Raw genomic sequence first — 6,044 nt, 5'->3', positions numbered from 1 at the left:
GCCGCCCGCTGCTCCCCTCAGCAGTGTACTTCGGTCCTTCTGCCTGCTCTGCTCCCCGCTCTGGCTCTGGTGAATTCTCTCACCCTCCCGCGCTTCTGACTGTACCCAGTGCATGTATAAAACAAAACAAACAAAAACAAACAAATAAATAAATAAATAACATGCCTCTATTAAAAAAAAAAAAAAGAATGATTTGGCATGTTATTTGGGAAAAATAGTGAATAGTATATTTGAAATTATTAATCACTTGATCCTCCATTATCTTCAAGTATAAAGTACCCTTTAAAGTGACATTACAGGGCCTCCCTGGTGGCTCAAGGGGTTAAGCACTGCACTATGAAGCAATCCGCAGCCTCTGCAGCATGAGTTCGATCCCCAGCCAGGGAGCAACCCACATGGTGCAGCAGACCTCTCCTGACTCGCCCGCTGCTTCCCTCAGCAGTGTACTTCGGTCGATCTGCCTGTTCTGTTCCCCAATGTCCCTGGTGAATCCTCTCACCCCCCCCCACCGCATTTCTGGCCTGTACCCCAGCTCTTGTATGTATAAATAAATAACCATCTTAAAAAAAAATAAAGTGGCATTACAATTTCCCTTTGTCCTCCAAATAAATATGTCAGGTATTTCATAAAATACAGAGATGAACCAAGGATTCCATTCATCATCATCATCTTCCTCCTCACCATCATCATAGCTGCAGCCAACATCTGAGTTACAAGGCACCAGCCAGGATCTGTTGTTCGTGCTTCACATATTTGAACTGATTATTTCACAAGTTAATTGAGTAGCTATTATTACTATTCATTCCATCTTACCAACGAGTAGACTGAGAAGAGAGATATTCACATTTAGTTAAGAGCCAGGGTGAGTTTTGCACTTGAACAGTTTCATGTGAGAACTTGTGTACAATTGCTGGGAACTAAGGGTGGAGCTGAGTAGCCAAGCTTGATATAAAGGGGAACACATGTGGGCCTGGAAGGGGCTTCGTTCTGCACCTTCAGCATGCACCCCTTTACCCACAGGAGGTATTGACTAATTAATCTCTCCTCTCTTTCTCTCTGTCTTCCCCATCCCCCCTTTTCCATTTCACTTGTAAATAAACCTTTTTTTAACCTTTCTAGGTGTGCCTGCATTTGGGTCTTGTTCAAAGCATTTTTTTTAAAGATTTATTTTTTTAATACAAGAATTGGGGTACAGGCCAGAGATATGGGGAGGTGAGAGGATTCACCAGTGACAGAGCAGGGAAGAGAACAGGCAGACGGACCGAAGTACACTGCTGAGGGGAGCAGCGGGCGACACAGGAGAGGTCTGTCCCTCCATGTGGGTTTCTCCCTGGCCGGCTGGGAATTGAACTCGTGCTGTAGTGGCTGCGGATTGCTTCATAGGTTGCGTCTTAACCCCTGCGCCACCAGGGAGGCCTTGTTCTAAGCATTTTTAAGCATGCAGGTGAGGACTCACACCCAGGCCACCCTGTTTCTTTCTGGGGTTACCCTGTAACACAAGTATCACTTTGCTCCAATAACTTCATTGTCAAACATTTTTCTACATACACACTCACACTTAGGGAAGAAATATGTACAAGTAGATCACCACACCACTTTCAGTAACTATGAGAACCAGAACAAGTCTGTAAATTTTTGTAGGCAGAGGAGTGGTTTAAAATTAGGGAAATTTCCACTATATGTAAGTATATCTAGTGGAAAAGGTGAGGTATTCATTGAAAAGTACAGTGTAGCTCTTTGTGTGTTGATACAGATGAATCAAGTGACAAGCAAAGTATTTAATAATTATAAATTCATATTTTTAAAAGGATATAACTTACATTCATATAAAATGCATTAAAAATCCACAATAAATTGTTAGTACTAATTACAGCCAAATGGGACTGAGCTTGGGGAATAAAAGAGACATTTCATTTCATACCCTCCTGATCCATTTGAAAATTCAAACACATGCTTGTATGTCTTCTTTTTTTAATGATAAAAATTTTTAAATTTTCCATTAAAAATGATTAGATATTCTTAGGTGTTAGCATTTTATGGAGAAAAATCATTTACTAAAAAAAAAAATAGACTATTCTTAGAGAATTACTCTCATAGTTTAGTATAGCTAAGTTTTCATTTTAAAGCATGGGCCATTACTTTTATTAGCAACAAAGAAATTACACAATTATAGTGGAACTATGTTGAATAATTTTATTTTGTCCACATAAAGAAACACGAATCAAATGTATAATAATTATAATTTAAATCTGAAGCAAGTATTAAAATTAGATGCACGGCATTTATTAACTAGACTACTGCAAACAGAATATTTTCTTCTTAAAGAATCCAATCAGGACCTACAAAGAAAACTTTCATTCTATCTTGAAAAGACGTCTAATGGCCTGGAATTTTGCAATAAAACTATGAACAGACCAGTTTTAAACCTGAACACTGATAATTAATCAGTGTCACTTCTTAGAAAACAATATATATCGTAGGTTTTTATGTAGTAAAATTTATGTAGTAATTTTGTAGACTAATGCAGTATGACCCTTGTTAATAATAATAATATAAATAATAATCTTTGTAGATTTGGTACTTTTAAAAACTGAGACATAGAGAGGTTAAGTAACGAGTTAAAATTGCTGCTGTGTTATGTTGCTTTTCTTCTTTATTAGTCTTTCCCCTTCTTTCTTAGTCTAATCCTGAAATGCCTTGAGATAAATGTTGGAATTTTTTGAAGATTTGATCAACCATGACTCTTAAATTTCTTCTACTATTACTGTTTTTTCTTTTATGAGGAAAACACACAAGTATTTTATGGTAATACATACCACAAATACAGAAGAGGGAATAAATAATGTACAGCATGTGACTAAAAGGAAACACCCACATAACCATCACTGGTACCCTGAAAGCCACTTCTGTGACTTTCCTGTTCTCAAGCTCCTCTCTACCCCAGAGAAAATCACTCTCCTCACTTTGATAGTAATTACGTCCTTATTGTATGGTTTTATTGCCCCCAAATAATAGCTTAGTTTTGTTTAGTACGTATTCTCTTTCCCTTAACATTGTGTTTTCTTTCAACATTACATTTTCTTTTTTTTTTTAAGATTTACTTATGCATACAAGAACTGGGGTACAGGCCAGAGGTGTGTGGGAGTGAGAGGATTCACCAGAGATGGAGTGGGGAGCAGAACAGGCAGATAGACTGAAATACACTGCTGAGGGGAGCAGCAGGAGAGACAGGAGAGGTATGCTGTGCCATGTGGGTTACTCCCTGGCTGGGGATCGAACTCGTGTTGCAGAGGCTGTGGATAGCTTCATAGGTTGCGTCTTAACCTGTTGTGCCACCAGGGAGGCCCTTCAACATTACATTTTCTAAGAGTTATCTATGTTGTGTATCTCTATCCAGTATTCCATTGGATGAATACAGCACAATATATTTATCAACACTATTGTTGACAGACTTGGGGTTTGTCTCCAGACTGCAGCAATTGCAAATAATGTTGCTATGAGCATTCTACATAGGGAACCATATCTGATTCTCGAGTGTATAGTTCCAGGAATGGAACAGTTGCAATATCAGCTTGACCAGAGACAGCCAAATTCTGTCCACTAGATATATACATAATGCCTTCACATAGTCCCAGCAGAATACGAGGGTTCAAATTGGTCTACCTCCTTCCCAACATTTGGTATTTTGAACTTTTGACTACCTAGGGGGAGTGTGGTAGCATCTTGTGGTTTTAATTTTGCATTTTCTTGATTAATAATGACATTAGGCATATTTTAATATCTTTATTGGCAATTGGGATTTCCTCATTTGAGAAAAGCCTGCTCAAATGTTTATCCCATTTTTTTAATGTGTCACCTGGCTTTTCTTATTCATTTGTAGGAGTCATTTATCTATCATGGATAAGAGCCCTTCTCTATATATGTTGCAAACATCATCTGTACTATGTACCTTATCTTTGTCCTGTTTTTATACTGTAAGCAGATGTTCTTAATTTAATATGGTCAAATTTGTTGATTTTTTACTGCGTGGTCCCATGTGGGAATCTCCCCGGCCGGCAGGGATCGAACCGGCATTGCAGAGGCTGCATACAGCTTCATAGCTGTGCTCAACCATCTGCGCCGCCAGGGAGGCCCCTCAATATTATTTTTATATGAATACCTAATTGTCAACATCAACTATTCAAGAGATAGTTCTTCCCTTCACCCTGCTCCCTTTTTCTAGAACCGTCTTTGTAATAAATTAAGGGTTCACTTGGTGTTAGGTGTTTGTGACTGAGATCTCTTTTCTAGTTTTATGCCAATTCCATACTATCTTAACTATTATTATAGTTAATAGTCTCGATAGCTGGTGGTGATATTTCCTCCAATTTCCTCTTATTATTCAAGAATGTAAATCCTGGCTCTTTGTATGAAATAAACTGGTCACATTCCACCCTCCACCCCAAAGAAACAAATCTGTTGAGATTTTAATGCAATTTTAATTAGGTTTGAACACGGTCTACATCTTTGCAATATTGAATCCCAAGTCCATGAATAAGGCTGATATCTTGAATTATTAAATCTTCTTTCATGTCATTCATAAATTATAATTTCCCTCTTAGATGTCTTGCATATCTTTTATTAGATTATTTCTAATTATTTGCCCTTGTGCTGATATTGAATTTTTATCTTTTTAACATTTAATTTTCTTGCTGTTACCTCTCATGATGAAATTAAAATTGATTTTGATACGTTTATTTAGTACACAGTAAATGTATTAAACTATGTTGTTTTTACTCTTGTAAAATCTTTTACAAAGTAAACTCACCTGTACAATTATGCTCAAAGCAAGAAAAAAGACATTGTTGACACCCAGAAGTTTCCATGTCCCTCTGTTCTCAGAAACTGCTCTCAAGATAGAATGTTGGAATGGCCTGTTATGGGGTAAATCATACCTCCCCAATTCTTAAGTTGAAGTCCTAACCGCACCCCCCTCCAAGAATATGACCCTATATGGAAATAGAGTCTTTAATGTGGTAACTGAAGTAAAATGCGGTCATATATATGAGCTCTAATCCAATATAACTGCTATTGCTATAAGAACAGGAGATTGGGGCTCAAACAACACACAGACTGAGAGACAACCATGCAAAAACACGTGAGATCAGCAAGTGGGTGCCTTTCATAGTCCATGAGGGGGAGTTAGGGAGGGTGCTCTCACCCTCCTGTGCATCTGGCCTGTACCCCAGTTCTTGTATAGAAATGAATAAATCTTTAAAAAATAATAAAAATAAAATACGATTGTAAAAAAATTAATAATCCACAACTAAAATTCCAGATGATTTTAATGTAAACATGTTAAAGTTTTCCTCTTGATTTTTTGGACTCATTTCCTAGCTACTAATAGGAAAATAACAAAATACGAATCAGAAAATATGAGGGTAGCCTCTAGAATAGCATAATAAAACCAAAATAATAACCAAAGTAGCAATGAACATTCAGTCGCACCCAATCAGGAGGAAAGCAGTGTAGAGAATGAAAACAAAAAGGTCCCTGCCCTGCTGTGGCTGAGTGCTACTGGGAAAGCCACAGCTGCTGACAAATATGATGTGAAATAAAAGAAGGAGGAGAGATTAAAACACTGACACACAGGCAGGGAGGGCCACGAGAAGACACGGAAAGAAAAGGGCCATCTGCAAGCCATGGAGAGGAGCCTCAGAATGAAATCAACGCACGCTGTCATCTCTTTCATCTTGAACTTCCAGCCTCTAGAATTGCCAGAAAATAAATTTCTGTTGGTTATGCCATCCAGTCTGGTGTTTGTTACAGCAGCCCTAGTAACAAGTACAAGTGCCAAGGGAGTACAACTTACTCATTTATAAATAAAGTACACCATTTGCTTTTCTACTCAAAATCTTCAAAAAGTGGCAGAAAGAAAGCAATTACTGTGTTTGTAGCATTCATGTGCAATAAAAGAAAAGTGTACACACTCTTTCTTCCTTGAAAACATTCAGCAATTTTATCTAAAATTAGCTCTCTTTTGTCTCTGCGCCATAATCTTCAAT

This window comes from Talpa occidentalis, unplaced genomic scaffold (assembly GCF_014898055.3).
Source record: "Talpa occidentalis isolate TD23 unplaced genomic scaffold, MPIMG_talOcc4v2.1 talOcc4.4, whole genome shotgun sequence".
In the NCBI taxonomy this organism is placed as follows: domain Eukaryota; kingdom Metazoa; phylum Chordata; class Mammalia; order Eulipotyphla; family Talpidae; genus Talpa; species Talpa occidentalis.
The sequence above is the reverse complement of the archived record's forward strand: the minus strand, read 5'-3'. Positions refer to the sequence as shown.